This window comes from Arvicanthis niloticus, chromosome 11 (assembly GCF_011762505.2).
Source record: "Arvicanthis niloticus isolate mArvNil1 chromosome 11, mArvNil1.pat.X, whole genome shotgun sequence".
Taxonomy (NCBI): Eukaryota; Metazoa; Chordata; class Mammalia; order Rodentia; family Muridae; genus Arvicanthis; species Arvicanthis niloticus.
In genome coordinates this window covers 51,276,553-51,295,185 of record NC_047668.1, presented here as the reverse complement: position 1 = coordinate 51,295,185, position 18,633 = coordinate 51,276,553, and positions in this window count along the sequence as shown.

The following is an 18,633-nucleotide window of genomic DNA, read 5'->3' as shown; positions in this document are numbered from 1 at the left end:
TTCATAGTTATTGTCCCTCCTGCCTGTCAACATTCAGCCAATTTTCCTGAACACAAAAGCCATTCATCTAGCAAATATCTGGCAGAGCTGACCGTACAACAAGCAGTTTGCAAGTTTGGGGAAATGAAGTGATACTCAATTACACAAATGGAGACTTTGCTCCCTCCTCAATATTCTTTAAGCATTTATTACATTTACGACTCTTTGAACCTTAAGACACACAAGCTGTGGTGGATAGATTAGGTTTCCTGGGAAACAGACTTTGAGATGCATATTTGTATACAAGTAGCTCGATAAACAGTTTTCTCAGGAATATCAAGTGTAACTCAAAGAGGAAAGTAAGACTGCCACAGAGAGATGTTGAATGGTGATAAGGAGACCACAGCTCAGTACCCATTCAGAAACAGCCTCAAATGAGACTAGCAAGTTAGGTCTTTGAAACTCACTGTTGAGCAGTTATTGGATATATGTTACTCCTCGAGAGAAAGAATAATCTTGAAGGACAAAACTCTCTTAGGTCAAAGGTTACTGTAAACACTCTGCTTATAAAACCTGAGGAAATCACTCTGGTGAAATCTTAAAGAGACAAGATCAGTCAAGGTAAGTGGTTGAGATGATTTTATGCCCTATCTAACTTGTGCTGCAAAACTGACTCTGCTCATCTAGTCATGTAAGGATTTTTTGAATATGAGTTCTGTAGCTTCACCTCAAGGATAGCCTCCAAGAGATGGTGGAGGGTATCTAAACCTCCCATTTACCCACAACTACGATGTAATATTAGATGCTCAACAATACCTTACATTTGATTTATCATAATCCTGTCTCAATATTAGAAAGCACTTACATCTTATTCCTCAATGTAGAAATAACTTCAGCTTAAACCTTTGTAATTCAAAATAAATGTTGCTTGCATTTTATATGCAAATCTTACATTTTTATTTCCTTGGTAAAAATACCTTGTATTTTAGAAGAAGGTAGTAAATTGTTTCTTTATGGTTAATCAGAGTGGGTATTGAAATCTTAGTATGGATCCATGTGTTTAAGTATGAACTTTCTCTTTTAATGCACTACATACTTACAAGATTTAAATTGCATATCTGATTCCAAAAGTTCTGTCTTCTCAAATCTTTCTCGTTACCATTCAAGTTCAGACATGTGATTTTTCTAGAAGAATAGTTCTCAGAGTAAATATGAAGGACACTAGATGAAGCTGCAGTAACAGGCTTCAGATTCGATAGCCTAAAAAGACTAAAGTCAAACTCTGATCAAAATATGATGTTGCCTGGCAGTAAGTGCATACCTTTAATCTGAGTGCTTGGGAGGCAGAGGCAGGTGAATCTCTGTGAGTTCAAGGCCAGCCTGGGCAGTGGGGGCTACACAGAGAAACCCCATATCAAAGAAAGAAAAAAAACAAAGAAGAAAGGGAAAGAAGGAAGGGAAGGAAGGAAGGAAGGAAGGAAGGAAGGAAGGAAGGAAAAAGGAAGGAAGGAAAAAAGGAAAGAAGGGAGGGAGTGAGGAAGGGAGGGAAGGAAGGGAAGGAAGGGAAGGAAGGCCAAGGAAAGAAAAGGGAAGGAAATGAAAGATAAACTTTCAGTTACCATCACCTCTTCCCTCCAATGGTCAGATGACATACATACACTTGCTCTAGTTACCAGTTATTAGAAGAGTTATTGCTTCAGAAAGTAGAGAGAGGAACTTGTCCCACTGTTTATGAAAGCATGCAGGTCAGGATACCTATGAAATCCACTGTACGCGTTGACTGAGAAGAAATGGGACTTCTGCCCATTTTTGTGACTCTAAATGATGATGTGTTTGGATAAATTTGAATATGGAGTTTCCATCCTCTGATGGATCAAACAAGAGGATGACACCCATTTCTCTCTCCTCGTCTGCTTTTGTCTTTCACTTGTTCAGTTCCCCTCCCACTTCCACCCACCTATTTTCTCTTCAGATGCCAGTTAAGAACTAGCTATCATACCCATTGCTTTCCATTCAAATGCTCAGTGTGAGAAATGTACAGAAAACCTAGCCCTGTGTGTGATGATTCCTCTCATACAGTAACTAAGTTCAGGGAGATTTCATAGCTTGCCAAAGATCATATTTTTCAATAAGTGAAAGGACTGGAAATATGGAATTTTCTACATTTTTCCCATCCTCCCAGTCTAGAAACACCTGGATGTCGATGTTCTTATCTTTGGAATACAAATAAATCATCTCAGTATCATAGACCATCCCTTAGATCTGCCCACCACATTAGAACAGAGGCCACCAAGGCTAATTCCTCATCCAAAACAGAACACATTCGTTGTGAAGATACCAGAATGGAATTGCTCCTTATTAAAGTTTCATTGTGGATATCTAGACTGACAAAACTGACTTCTTGTAAGTATCACAAATGCATGGCTTGCTGGTACACAAGACTCTGTGAAATGGGATGACTAATCGATAAACATAACCATGAGATGGAGTGAAATATATTTTCATAACTATATACTACATTAATTTGGCATAGACAGTAACATATTCCTCAGACCTTCTTACACAATGTAGTGACACACCACTGTGTTATTAATGCATTGGAAAAAATTTATTTATTCTATTCCATTAGTGTATTTTAACAAACATTGCTTTGGGACAGTATGCCTGCCAATTTATGTTTATGAGACTGTCAGCATAATTTACATGCAGACAAAAATATGATACAATATTGCCAATGCAGAATCGCCTTGTCAAATGATATTGTCATGAAAAAATGAAACAGTACCTCAGCTGAGGAACTAAGCATATTCATCACTGTTGGCTGCACAGAATTTGAGGTGACATGCTGAAATACATTTAATGCCTTTTTTTTCATGCATCAAATGAATAAAAAAGTGAATGAATGTGCTACTTCTGACTGCCATATATGGTGTAAAGGCAAATAGATTTCTTGTCTCCCTGGGAAAAAAGTACATGGATTCCCAAAATAGTTTACAGAATTATATTTATTATTCATTTGAAAAACCGAGTGTGCCACAAAAGTCACAAGTGATCCTTAGCAATCCAGTGCACAGGTTGAGTTTGCCTTGGAAAGATATGAAGGCATTCCTATTTATTTGGGATGAAACACTGGGAAAGCACTGTATACCATGGTCATTTGTGGTAAGACATTATAGCAGGTAATACAGGGAGATACAAGAAATATTAATGAGATTGTTTTCTTTGAAAGGTGAATGTTTAGAAATGTGTGCTTGCCTCTTCTGCACTGACAATACTAGTCTCAAGGGACAGTTTTCAGAACCAAATTCTGCTCACATACCTACTAAAGCATTTCTGTCACAGAGTTTCCTGTGATGATACTCCTGTGCTGAGCTTAAGGGCTTTTCCTGGCCAGGGATCACCCAGTTTGTTCCCAGAAAGAACCACTACCATAGACACAGGTATTTGCTAGTACTGAGGCTATCACTCTCTCAACTTTTACCCACCAATGAAAGCCTTCACTCTTCTGAAATATTCCCTGTTCCTCTAGACCTCATTATCATAGGTGAAGCAAGCCTACCTATGACCTGCCTACCACAGGTAGGCCTAGTGTAATGGGACGGACCACCCAAATGCTCACAGGAGCACCTCTACTCACAAGAATTTGATAATCAGAGAAAAGCGCTCTCCTGAATCTCTTTATTAGCAGAATTCAAGGGCTCAGAGCTCATGTTTTCCAGAGGATGGGAAAAAGGTGTCCTGAGTTCAAGAACCAATCAAATAACCTCAGGTTCACAATCTGGTATCAAAAAGAAAAATTAAGACACTGGGCTATCTGACTTGTTTGCTTTTAAATGAAATATTCAAACAACAAAGTGAGATTGCAAAGGACCGAATTTGACTGAAGTGTCGACTGTGCCATGTACTCTAAGGACAGCTCTCTGACCCTGAGCTCCTCCATATATAGAACAGAAATCTTTCTCTACAGCTTTGCTGTAATGATTGAATCTAGAATCAGAGAAACCTGTTGATGTGGCTGACATTTGGGAATTTCTGATACAGTATAAAGGCTGTATCATTAGAGTTCACCTAGAACAATCAATCCATGGCATGACACAAAGTCTTATCGGATAGTTAATTGGACTACTTATAACATGTTAAAAGTTGAACAAGTCATGCAAGAAGCAGAGTGATGCCTTTCAGTTTTAAGCCTATTGCTACTGTAGCTACTACTACGAGTAGTACCCAACCAGTACCTTCTCTCAGTGACATTAGGAAGGGAATCAATTAAATGATGGATTTCAAATCTCCCAGTACAATCAATCCATGGTATGTGATGAAACATCAAATAGTCTCTTAAAATGAACTCTAGTTTCTGGATATTGTCAGTGTCTCTTTTATACCCTCGTTGGCAGCCTTGTCACAAACAATAATTGGCTTTTGCAATTCACTGTAGAATGCGAGCAGTTGTCCTAGTTAATGGCTAGGCAGAAGAATAATGGCAGGGTGGGTATGTCTGCCAAGCATACCATGAGAGAAGAATGTAGAGACTTGGCTTTTGATGGTTTACAAACTAGAGTATTTCATCAGTGAAAGGGGACAAGAAAAAAGTAGGGACTGAAGGAGAAATATAATGAAAGAAAAAATATGGAGATGGAAAGTAGATATGGGAAGGAATGAGAGGGTAATAGAAATACATTAGTGGAGGAAAGCATAATAATAATTAACAAAAGGAGTCTGCCCCTGTCTTAAAAGGGAACAGGTTTTCATTCTGAAAATATTGGAGTGAATGGTGTGACACCATTTCTTTGTCCAGAAAGCTGTTCTTCCAGACCCCAGCTGGTGATAAGATGTTCAAGGAGGCTGGTAATGTATCTCTGGCTATTTTGAGCTTTGCAATGGAAGTCACCACTGTAATCTCACCAAACTGTTAAATGCATTTTAAAGAAATTACACTAAAAATTACATGGATAGTAACTTGCAGATAAACAGATAAGGGGAATTTGGGATGAAAGAAACAGAATTTCAAAGCAAAATTATCTTCTTTCTGTTTCCACTCAGGCATAAAAGAGGAAATATATATTTTATTTTATTTTATTGTGTGAAATAGTATACATATTGGTCAAAATCACTATTGAACCTGACAAGTCATTGAGCATAGACAGTTCTGGCTAGCAGTGAAAATGGTCTTTGATGATGTGTTCTAAACATAGTTGTAACTAAATCAGAAAACTTGAAGTCAGATATAAATGATGTTGGCAGAGTTTCAGTGACAGAGACTAATCAAAGACCTAGATGAACTACTGAAAATAAGATGAATTTTCTAAAGTTAATACAATGATGTCAAGACAGAATAGATGTCACTGAGTGAGAGAATCTTCCCATAGCATATCATGTATCAGTTCATGTACTGGGGTTTTGGCTTCTGATATAATGCATACTTCTGATTTTAGGTTGTAATATAGATAGTGACACCATGGTTTAGCCAAGTATTTAATGGTGCTTCACAACTATTATCTTTTAGTGGTAGGTTCATCTTTTCCTAAAAGATACATTATCATTGAGGAAATAAAACTTTTATTTAGTACATAAACCAATGGTGATTTCTACAGAAAAATATTTTAGGCATTAAATTTGTTATGCTCTTTCCCTAAAAATTATTTTATAGAAGTTTATTAGAAAATATTAGATTTATAGCACATACATGAATGCCAAAAATGTACCCAAAATGTGCCTTTAGCCCTTGACTGATTAAACTTTTCAGAACTAGAGTTTATGTGAAGGCACAAGTGGCTGTTGGCCAAGTCTCCAGATGGTGTAAAGCTAAAATGGATGGAGCCAGTGTCTGATTAGAGAGCCTGGATAAAGGGAGAAATGTTAGGCTGAAACTAACAAGAATAAATTTAAACAGCATAAGTGTAAAACTCTATATTTTAGGTGAAAATATCAGAACAAACATAGGGAGTGTGGGACCATATCATACTATAATTTGTGTAAAAATAACATGTTTTCTTAATAATGTAAAGGTCTTATGCTGTTAGTGTTGATACAGTGTTCAAATTGTGTTCACATGGCCATTCTCTTTTTGTTTTCAACAGTATAGCTCAGTATGAGTCAACATCCTTAAAGTCTAATTTAGGATATAAGTAATAATTTATAATTTATATTTTAATATAGTAATAATTTCATCAATAGGAATAAAAGTGAGTTGACTTCATACTCCCAGGAAGAGATGCAAAGAGGCTTGCTCAATCCCTCTTCCTTCAATCTTGATTTTGGTGTGGAAGTGAAGAAGAAACATATTTCCTCTTCATTTTTACAGCACTGAGTTCTCCTTGTTTCTGTACTGCCATCTTCTTTGTTAATAAAATCTAGAAATCTTAAATGCTTCCTCTAACAATCATTCATGCTGCGGTATTTTTCATTTATATTTAGTCTAATACATGAAATGATGAAAATCTGTCTTATTTTTCTTTCCAGTGGGCTGTCCTCCATTTTTCTTTATGTCAAAATATCTACATTTGTGAGATTTACTTTTAAATTTTTTCTTACTTATCTTTCTATCAGAAGACTAAATCGTCCAAGAGTTTATGTAGAGTTGTTGGGGGATGTGCATATGTGTGTGTGTGTGTGTGTGTGCATACATGCATGTCTGTGCTTAGGATAATTATTGGCTAGATGATCTAAACTTATACATATCTGGAAATATTTTTTTCTAAAGCTCTTCACATGTAATTCAGCAAAGCTAGATAAAGCCATCTTGCACCGTGATTTTTTCTCTGTAAAATTTCAAAAGTGTTCATTCATTACTTTTCAAACAGCTTCTGTTGCAGAGGAAAAAAAGGAAGATTATTTAAGATTAGTTTCCTATTAAGAGAACATATTTCTAACTTTGTTTTATCCTTTGCTTAATGCTTAGGAGATGTAACTTCTATTTGCATTGGCTACCATTCAAAATTATAACTTATATTATGAAATAGAAGATATTTCTTCTTCAGGTGAAAAATGGATATTAGCCTATCTACTGTCTTCCTGGTTTACATGTTGCTATTGACCAGACTTCCTGTATGTCACTGTTCTCTGCCCACCATATTCATTCGTTTTTATCATTCAGAGTTTTTATTCTTTCCAAGTGTGCTGCATTTTTGGAGACATCACATCAGTTTTCTACATCCAAGATTCAATTGCTGCACTATCATGTTTACACGTGGCCTTTACTCATCTCCATCACCTTGACACTTTTCCTACACATCCTGTTGTTCGGCCTCCATCTCCTAGTAGCCTTCATTTCCTATTTTGTAAAGCATAAGCTCCCATCCTAAAGAGAATGTCAAGCAATAGCTCAAAACAGCCTCTCAGAACTTTGAATGTAATAGTTGCAATTTTTCTACTAACATTCTTCATTCTTACAGGTGATCCACCATTTCTTCACCTCTCATTCTTAAACCAGGCAAGGCTAACCCATAACCTTCACTTTTGGTTTTGTACTCAGTATAGCACATGACATATTCCTTTCACCCGTGTATTTTTACTTAATCTCAATCAAAAGCATTAACACTATGCTTGCAGCTGTATCAAATGCAACACATTGAAATAGTAACTTCCAAGTCAGTTATACTGTTGTCTCCCCACACTCACTTGCATTAGCAGGTGCTATGCTTATTCAGCAGTAAATACTTATTAGCAAACTGACTTCTGCCCTTTGAAGCTACCATGTTCTTTTTTCCCAAGGCACTGTGATCTCTGATTTGTACCATGTGATTTCTGTGATGCTTTCAATACATCTACCCTTGCCATATCCAAAATGACTCTTCGAAAATGCAAGTGAATACATGAGATAAAAATTATTTAAGAGCTTGTCGTTGCTCTTAGGGCAGAACAAGCCTTCAGCTTTCATCGCCTCCGTGATTCTGCATACCTTGGCTCAAAGCATCTGGTACATCGCTACATGAGTTTCTTGCCAGGTTGTAAGTTTGTTCCTATTACTTTATTTATTTATTCAACTTACATCCAATCGCAGGCCCTATTCCTCCCAGTACCCAACTCAGACAGCCCCTCTCCTCTCATCTGAGACAGTAGATGAACATACTGTCTCAACCAAGCCTGAAATATCAAGTCTCTGCGTGACTAGGCACATCCTGTCCAATTGGAGTCAGACAAGGTAGCCCAGTTAGGGGAAACTGGATCTACAGACAGGCAACAGTATAAGGGACAGCCCCTGCTCCAGTTGTTGGGAGACCCTCACAAAGACCCAAGCAGCACATCTGCTACATATGGAGGGGCGGGTTTAGCCCAGGTATGCTCTTTAGTTGGTGGTTCAGTTTCTGGGAGCCCCCAAGAGTCCAGGTTAGTTGATTCTGTCTTCTTATGGAGTCCAATCCCTTCCATGTCTCTCAATCCTTCCCCTGACTCACCCACAAGACTCCCCATGTTCCATCTGATGCTTGGCTGTGGGTTTCTTCATCTCTTGCATCAGCTGCAAGGTGGAATCTCTCTGAAGACACTTACGCTAGGCATCTGTCTATAAGCATAACAGAGTATCATTAATAGTGTCAGAGGTTGGTTCTTGCACATGGGATGAGACTCAAGTTGGGCCAGTCATTGGTAGGTCATTGTCTTAGTCTCTGCTCCATCTTTATTCCTGCACTTCCTGAAGGCAGGACAAATTTGGGGTCGAATGTTTTGTGGGTGAATTGGTGTACTTATCACCCCACTGGGAGCCCTGCCTGCTTGCCAGGTTCTTAAAGAAGGTATTTCTTTGTGCCACAGAATCTTTCCACCTGTTGTTTCTCCTGCCAAGAAGGCTTTCTGTCTCCTAACATAAAAAAAAACCCTACCTTAATACAAACTGCACTCTGTCCATACAAAGATATCCTGCATCTTCATCAAAGCTCAGAGAAGAATCAATGTTCCCTTTGCTCTCCCTAGAGCGAAGTCTTTATCCTTTCTGCTGTTATTTCACCTTCAATCTCTTCTGCATATCTAGAAATTCCATGAGAATGTGATTCATTCTGTTTTAATCAACATTTGCTAAAGTTATAACTGCCTGTGTGCTATTCTCAGATCTATAATTCAGAAAACAGGCTGAGGTAGAAAATTTAAATTCAGTCTTGCATTTCAGGTGTCTCCTCACACAATACTAAAAGTGTAGCAGGTGTCTTTAAAAGGACAATTTTCAGTTTATTCTAGAAAACAAGTTCTTTGGACTTGCTTACAATAGCTTATATCTGAAGACTCATTTCCTCTCAGAATATGACTCCACTAGGTAACTAGTCCCCCCAGTCAATTTTAGATCAAGTTGAACTCATATAAAAAGTAATTTCCTTCATATTGGTAAGCTAGCCTCTTCAGTTCACTATATCCTGTGCCACTATTTTATTTGATTCTTAATAATTAATGCAATTCATATGATTCCTTCTTTCTATGGCTTCTCCAAAAACTCACTGGGCACAAGGGCACTACTTTCCCTATTTCCATTATATTCAACTGCATTGTGACCTGGAATAAAGTCAGATTAAAATAAGAAGTTATAAAGCAATAAAATTGACCAGATTTTGAGTGCTTAGTGAGGGCTACTGGAATAGCTCAGTGTTAGAGTGCTTTCCTAGCATACAGAAGGTCACCAGTTCCTTTTCCAGTAACACACACACACACACACACACACACACACACACACACACCTTATTTAACACTTTCTGTTCTCCTAAAGATGTACTCATGGATGTTTTAACCACTACACATCAAGGACAAGAAAGGGAAGTTGCTCTGATTCATTCACATTTTTCCTTCAAAGCCCTCTAGGCCCCAGAGGAGCAGAAAAGGAAGTAAGAGTGGTCCAGGGAGAATTTGTACCACACTGCAGGCAGACAGTTCTAGAAAGGGACTGAAGCCAGAGTACTCCAGAAGTCCTCTCACAAATATCTAGCAACAATGATACCAAGCAGAGGCTAGAATATACAGCAGATAGAAGTCTGTTGCCCAGAACCCATCCTGTCTCTTCATCTTTATCTCCTGCTCCTCCTGTCAAACTGTTTTTCATCTGTCACCTATCAGTAATGAATGTGTCCCTCGCAATTAAAACTGAGGTGGCACCTTCTTAGAAATCTCTGTTGCCTTTCAGACTTGAACAGTTCCAAGGAAGCCTCACTCTGAGCCATGAAGATAGTCAGAGAACAGTAGTGAGGCGAGGCGGCAAAGATGAAATTCAGACCCAAGCAATAATGCAGCCCGTGCCCATGCAGCCTCTGTTGTGAACTAGGAGTCCCAGACATGATTCAAATTGTTCCTTCTAATCTGATCCTTAGGGGGAATGCCATATTGAGATTATGACAAGACATATACACCTCTTCCAGTGCCTAGAACAAGAATTAGTCCTGTTTCTTTCATCTATTTTTTTTCTCTGTTTTACTTATCTCATGTTACTTTGGGAAGCACAGAAAGATTGTTCTGTCCAAAGAGAGGTGAAATATTCCAGACATATTGTGCCGGGGGTGTGTGTAGCACAAATCATCTTGCCTTGAGCTTCTCTGACACACAGCCAGTGTTTTAATGTTCCCATTTATACCAGTCGGTAATACATCTTCATAGTGTTGGCTTAATCAGAAATGACAACGGTGGAAGATGCAATAAAGACAGGGGCACATTAATCCACTTTGTATGAAAATGTGGAAAGGTAATCCAATTTTGAATTGCTTGCCCTTAAAAAATATATAAAAGTTTGTAAGATTTCTGCCTCTTAGTTGAGCAAACAGCAGTCAGTCTGAAGGATCCATATTTCAAGTAACAAGCTCCCAGTAGCTTGAGTTTGTGCACAGAGGTAGTGGCCTAGGCTGAGAAATGAAGCCAGGGCCCTGGGGAGTCACCTTGCTCTCTTCCAGTAGCTTCTTAATCAGATCAGCCTTCAGGTGGCATGCAGGTATGCTCATCCCCTGAAGGCCTCAGAGAAGGAGTCCATTGCTGGGGGTGCTATTGTGTCTCCCCAGTTGGTTCTGAAGGCCCATTCATATGAGAATGCAGTTCTGACTTGTGCCCCCAAGAGAGGCTAGTATTCATTTTTTCTGAAAACTGCACACAAGAGAGGTAAATCCAGCTGCAGCTCATGCTTGTATCAGGGAAGCAGAGAGAACGGAGAAGTTGATGATGACAATGTCAGTTTGGCTTAAGGCATCAATCGCTCACATCCCAAGCATTGCATGAACTTGTTCTAAATGGGCAAGCAGTGTGTGTGTGTGTGTGTGTGTGTGTGTGTGTGTGTGTGTGTACAAGCTATGTCTCCAGTGTTCAAAGAAGCATAAGGAAAACACCAGCTCCTGACTTTATATCCACTGGAACTTGATCTCTCTTTATTGGCTTTCTTACATGGCAGCTGTTTTAAATCCCTAGAGCCTCAGTTTCCCTGTCAGTAAAACAGAAAATGGGATATTTACTTCATGGGGGCGGGGGGGGGGGTGGTTGTAAGAAATGTAGGCTCCAGCGATTTCATTCCAGATACTTATGTAAGAAAAATAAAAACAAAATAATACAAAACTATTCAGAAACATGTTCGTACATGCCCACAGCAACATTATTCCTAATAAATAAAAACTGGAAACAAACATTAATCAATGGACAAACAGAAAACAAACTCTGGTATATCTATGCAATAAAGCATTATTTTTGCTTTAGAAGAAATAAGATACTGATGTTTGCTGCAATGTGGATGAGCCTTGCTTAAATTCATACGCTATTTAAGAAATCCAGTCATGTGAGACCATATGTTATGTGGATCCTGAAACATGAAATATATAGAAAACAGGGGGAAATCTAGGCTAAAGAAAACATGGTATCAGTTTCCTGCTCTTGGCCAAGCTTTTCTTATATAAAAGCAGCCTTTGTTTCCTATCTGAAGTTGATAACCTCTTTCTTATGAACTTATCACAGTTGTTTCTGCCGTTTCATTGCCTGGCAAAGAGAATGACGACTGTCATGCATGCAGGTCCTCAGCACATTTTGTCACTTCTGCTACAAGCAGAGTCAAACCTAGCAAATGATTCACAGAAGGTAAGGTATACATTTGGAATTATAAACACATCACAAAACAGTGTGATCGTTACTGGTTTTGATCCTCAGAATCCTTGTGTGGAAATGAATTCTGGAGCCTTTGGAGATCAATGAAGGAATGTGGTGTTGGACTGAGTCAAATGTACTGATTTGATTTTATGAAAGAGAATTTGGATTTGGTGTAGTACACTTCAAGTGTTTCAGAGTGATCCTACTAGCTGCTTTGGTGGATTGAATAAAATTTGGCCTCCAGATGGCCTGTATGAAATGAAGTTCAAATGCTCTCTGGCATTAGAGGGAAAATATCCACTGACTTTGGAAAATTAAAACATTGGAATGAATTTTCCACATAACAACTCACTTGGTTATTAATCTCCCAAAGAACACGTCCTTCACCGAAGTTATGAGAGACATGTTGATAGGTACAACCCTAGAATTCCAAAATAACTCAGTGACTTCGTGTATGCTACAATTGTTGATGGAAATGGTTACCATTGACTAGGGTTCCTTGAATCTATTTTAGGATTGATAGGATCTAAGATTAGCAAAGCCAAGTGATGCCACTTATCAACAAGGTCAAATTAGGAGCAGCTGCTGTCACACAATGTAGAATTAAAGCAATCAGTAGTTACCGATCAGTGTTGATTAGTTGACAATTGTATCTCAACAATTGAAAGAGATGGACAGGCTATTGAAAATATTTTTGTTCATAAATATCTGTAGGTCTCAGCAGCAGAATTCTGACTTAACACAGTTGAACAGAGTCATGGCTAGCCAACCAATTTCCAGTTTTGAGCCAATTCACAGATGGCTACCAACATTAAAAATAAAACAAATAGGACACTGACGTTTTTGAGAAGGAATACTGGCATATGGGAAAAAGAATGACCCTATCCTCTTACCTAAGGTCTCCTAAAAGAACCTCTGTCTTAGCTATTTACATTAGTTGATATGTATTGGGAAAAGGAAAGCAATCCTGCTTGACTAACTTGAAGTTCGAGAGACTAAGCGAGTCACACCAACCACCCTTCAGAACAGAGATGAAGGGGGAGGGGAGAGAAAATGAATGAAACTTTGCTGGCTTCTGAGTCAGTGTATCTAACGGTCACCTTGTGTCTTATTTCTCCTGTTTCAGAGTATATATAAGAAATACTAAGCATCTGTCAGAGTCACCACAGTTGCTACTTGTCCTATAGAATGAATGCTTATAGTGCAAACCAGATTTAAAACAGTGTAACTACATCCTGGCAAAATAGCAAACCACTTGAAAAGCTGCAAAGACTAACAGAAGGATCAAGAACTAAAAGATAAAATGGTGGTGCTGTCTTCAGCACTCTCCCTCAAAACAGCCAGCCTATGGAAAACACCAACTGATCTCAAAAAATGACGACTGTGGAGTATTGAAAACTTAGCTATATAGTGACTTGAGCCAGGTAGGTTGTCTTATTATTGAAGCAAATTACACATGTCCTGGTACTGTGCACCATTGACATGCTGAATTTGTTTCTCTGTATTGTATAGCAAAGCATCAAAAATAGTTTCCCATAGATACAGCCAAGAATAGGTCTATTTTGCCCACCAAGAACTAACTTTCTATTTTATATAATAATCTATGTCTATAGGTCCTTTGAGTCTTTCCCGTCTTTCCACAGTACTTCTGATGATCCATTAAATTATTACAAAGAATGCTAGTATATTATACTATTACAAATAGTGTGTGGTATAATGACTATAACTGAAAGTCTCATCTAGCTTTAGACCACATAGATATTTGAGTTTCTGGTGCCTTAATTTACTAGGTTCCAAACATACCAACAGTTCCTAACTTCAAAGCTTTGAGCCAAATCAAATTTTAATGATTTTTGGGTATTTATACACTGAAAAATGAAAATACAGTACTTCCCTCAGAGGAGTTGAGAAAACTAAATGAGATAATGAATGCAAATGCAAAGGCTGGTTCAAAATAATTGCTAAGTAAACGTTAGTCATTTACCTTGGCAGGTTCATGTGTACAAAAGCAAGGGTGTAAATTCTTCAAGGTTGTCAGAGTTTGCTACCTCAGAGAAATGTCTTGGAGGATCGGGCATTGAAAATTATCAGAAACTCCTTCTAAGAGGAAAAGTAAATTGCTTCCCTCTTGCCCCTCTTGGCAGTAATCATCACAATTCTCTCGGTCTCTTTTCAGACTGCAGAGACATCACTTGAGCATGCTGGTCTATTCCATTTTCCAAGGAACCTCAGAAGTTACAAGAACAAAAGCCCACAACAAGGGAAGCGCTACATTAGGTCTTGACAACCATGCCAGCTTCCTTGCCACTTAGCCCATGAGACGTAGCAGGTACTCTACAGCTTGAAGTGTCTGTGGCAGACAGAAATGCTATCAAGAGTCCTTGTCAGACTTCTCTATGTGAAGTTTAGCACATACCGACCCTTAGAAAAAGAGCTTTGCCATCCACTAGAGATAACTATCCTTTTAAAAATCAGTTCTGCTTTGTTACTCAGTTGTAGTAGAAACAGAATATTTAATTACAGGCTGCAAAATTCCCAGGCAATCTGAGCAATCATCTTGAAGTGGATGGTTTTGTCTCAAAAAGTCACAAAACTGGGTGTGTTCAATAGTCTCTCAACCAGTCGAGACATAAAGCAAATATTAGACTTGAGCAAATCCTTACTACAAGAACACATCTGTCCTGAATGCAGACTTGCATTACTTGCAACCTGCAATATTTCTACTAAAACCATCATTCTTAATCATTGGCATTCATAAGCATCGCTGTTGAAACAAGGTTTTCACTTGTAGCAATAGGTCCATCCCTATGAAATCCATAAAAATCATACTTTTTTCTATCTCCTTGAAGTAACTGGCTTGAAGAAATCACAAACTGATTTATTTTAACAACTTCACAGATAGTTCAAGCTGTATCTGCTAGGTCTCATGGGCTAAATGGCATGGAAACTGGCATGGTTGTCAAGACCTGGTGTAGAGCTTCTCTTGTCGGCTTTTGTTCTTGTAACTTCTGAGGTTCCTTGGAAAATGAAATAGACCAGCATGCTCAAGTGACATCTCTGTAATTTGAAAAAAACACTGAGAGAATTGTGATGATTACTGCCAAGAGGGGCAAGAGGAAGCAATTTTCTTTTCCTCTCAGGAGTTTTCTGATATTTTCAAAATATTTGGTAAAATATACAGAACAGGAAAGGAAAAGTTAAATTTCAATTAACCAGAAAATTTTCTCCCTGTTGGCTATCTCATATAGTTACAGAAAGTGTTATACAGTAAAAGAAAAGGTATTAATGCTATTGTCCAGCAGGGAATGCTACATGCAGTAATACATACTCAACTGTCAAGAATATACCCAATAGTGCACAAGTGGCGTGATGGTTAAGGGGCTAACCGGCTACTTTATGTTTCAATATATAACTTGCTCCACAAAAGGTATGTCCTGTGTTTTACTGTAAATACGGTCAAAAGCTCATGACCAGGAAGATCATAAACTCTAGTTAGAGATCTCTGTTGTCAGAGTGCCTTCTATATATTATTTATAGATTATGGTTTATAAATTTTTGCTTCTCTCACATTAGGTTAGAGGAGCTTCATTTTACAATAATTGACAATGAATACATAATTGTCATTATTGGTCAAAGTGCCAAGTAAGAGTAACCATGAGTGTTCACTTGTGGATGAATCATCTGTAAAAACTTATCCCCACCCAAGGCTCTGAGACCATCATAGAAGGGTGGTAGAAAGAATATAAAAGCTGGAAGATAACTAGGAGAGCTGGAAAATGCTGACTTCTGGAAATGACATGGCTGTTACACACATCAACACATAGCAACTATGGCTACCTAAACAGTACCTGCACAAGGTAAAGCCATCCAAAATTCTAACAGGGATAGGGAAGGAGCATTCAAAACACCACCATTGATGGAAGGGGTACAGACAGTGGATGGTTGCTGGGGAAGAAAGAGAGAGGCACTCTCTATTTGGGGACATATGTACAAGTAGATTGACATGTTTCAGTAGATGGGCCCACCCACACCTTTGTCTACATGACCAGCACTGGCTGAAATCAATGCTATCAAACAAAACTAAGGGAGGACATGAAGTCAGGCCAGAGTAGAGATGAGTGGTACTAAGAAGCTGGAGGGACATAATAATAGATGGAAATAATCAAAATACATTGTGTAAATGGATGAAGTTTTATTTTGCTACAAAATGCTACACTGTTGAGGCTCTGATAGAGATTGTACTGGATGAACAGGTTGCACTTCTTCACAGGGTCATCTTCTCATCCATGAACATGGGTGTTTTCACATTTATCTGTGATGTACTTAATGTCTTTAAGCAACATTTATCTCTTTAGTTAATTCCTAAGTATTTTATTCTTTCTAATACTACTGCAATACAATTTTCTTTGGGGGTTTCCCATTGTGAATCACAACATGCAGTTAATTCCACTGTGCTGATTTTATAGATTGCTACTTAGCTTAATTCATTTATTAGCTCTAACAATTTCATGAGCTCTTCAGTTTCCCACATCGGAATTCACATGATGTGAAAACAGGGACAATGTTACTACTCCCTTTTCAGTCTAGGCACACTTTGCCTTTTTTTATTGGCTAATGGCTTAGCCTAGAATTTTCAGTGCTCCCTTGAACAAAGGTGAAGAGACCAAAGGCTGAAAAAAATAGCTGAGCAGTTAAGAAAGCTTATAGGGGCTGGGCAGTAGTGGCACACGCCTTTAATCCCAGCACTTGGGAGGCAGAGGCAGGTGGATTTCTGAGTTTGAGGCCAGCCTGGTCTACAGAGTGAGTTCCAGGACAGCCAGGACTACACAGAAAAAACCTGTCTCAAAAAAACCAAAAAAAGAAAAAAAAAAAGAAAGAAAGAAAGAAAGAAAGCTTATTGGTCTTGCAGAAGACCTGAATTTGGTTCTATGCCCTACATCAGGCAGTTCACGACTGCCTGTAAATCCAGTTCTAGCAGATCTGATATCCTCATCTAGCCTCCATAGTCCCCTGCATGAATAAACACAATTGGCCATGGTGTGTGAGTTTAATAATATGATAATATTATTATAATAATAATATGATGCAGAAATCCATTTGGTAACTTACATCAAATTTCATCAGAGTTCTCAGAGGACAATGAAATGTAGATTTATTTATTATTTTTATTAAATATTATAAATTAAATATTATGTTTCATTTATTTTTTAATTTATTTTTATTTATATATGTAAATAATGTTTTATTTATTTTCTCATATGTTCCTTAGAGTTCAGAATTATGGTCCTGTTGATCTTGTAGAATGAGTTGGAAAATATTCTCTCATTCACATTGTGAATATCACATTGGGAAATTTTGAAAAGGGTTACTTGCCCTTTAAATGTTTAGTAAATTGCTTGGTGACACTAGCAGGTCCATAAATTTTATGTCTGGAGGTTTGATGACTGATTCAAGCCACTTAGTGATTATAGAGTTTTTTTCAGCTCTTCTGTTTTAGGTAACTTAGTAGATTTTTCTGTTTCTAGCAATTTGTTCATTTCAGCAGGTATGTAATCTGTGTCTATACACTAGCCACTATATACCTTTTATACCCTCTTGTAATTATTTTTATCTCTATATAATTGATAGGAATGTCCCTGTTTTCATTTTAAGTTTTATTAGAGAGTTAGTTTATCATGCTTAAAATTTTCTCGATTTTCTTGAACTTTTCAAAGAACCTACTTTTGGCTTTATTGATTGTCTCAAAACCTTTTCTATTCCCCATTTTTCTTATCACTAATCCTTATTAGTTCCTTCCGTCTGCTGACTGTGGATTTAGTTTGGTTTTTTCCTAGCTTCTTAAATTGTAAAGTTATAGTCTTTACTTGGTAACTTTCTTCATGTGGAATGCTCTAAATATGTCTGCTAGATAAAGTGGTCTTATTGTGTTAAGTTCTCTGCTTCTAATTTATTTTTCTCTAGTTGCTTCATCTATTATTGAGAGGAAGATACTGCAATTTCTCACTAATTTTCCTCATTTTTGCCTTCAATTCAGTCATTCTATTATTATATCATAATGGTCTGCTGTTAACTATGTAAATATTTCTAAGGTTTATACACCTTCTCTGTGCTGAATATTTTATTACACATAATGTCTTTCTCTCTTATAAGTTTTTCTTTCTTTCTTTTAAAATACTCAAAATTTATTTTATCTGATATTCTTACTGCCACCCTTCTCTGTTTGGATTTGTTTTGGAGAATGACTTATTTCAACATTTTTCAGTATAGTTTTGTCTCCTTATCCAAACTGCTGCTTTTTTAGAAATAATGTTTACCATTTTATGCAATCTTTGTTTTGTCTTAAATAATTTAATCCTTACACATGAACACTATGAAGTATCAAGAAGAAACCCTATATTCACTTTATCTGTGCCTTACAGTTTGCTTGCTGTGTTAGTCTTTTTATTTTCCCTATTGTGTATCTTAATATGTACCCAATTGATATTTTGTGAAATGTCTTTCTTTCTCATTCCTTTGTGAACACCCCATAGCTATTAAGTTTGTGATGGTAGAGATTATATTCAGTATCTTGGACTCATAACTTTCTGAGCTGAGTTGATACAAGATAGTATCCAAACACCTTTCTCT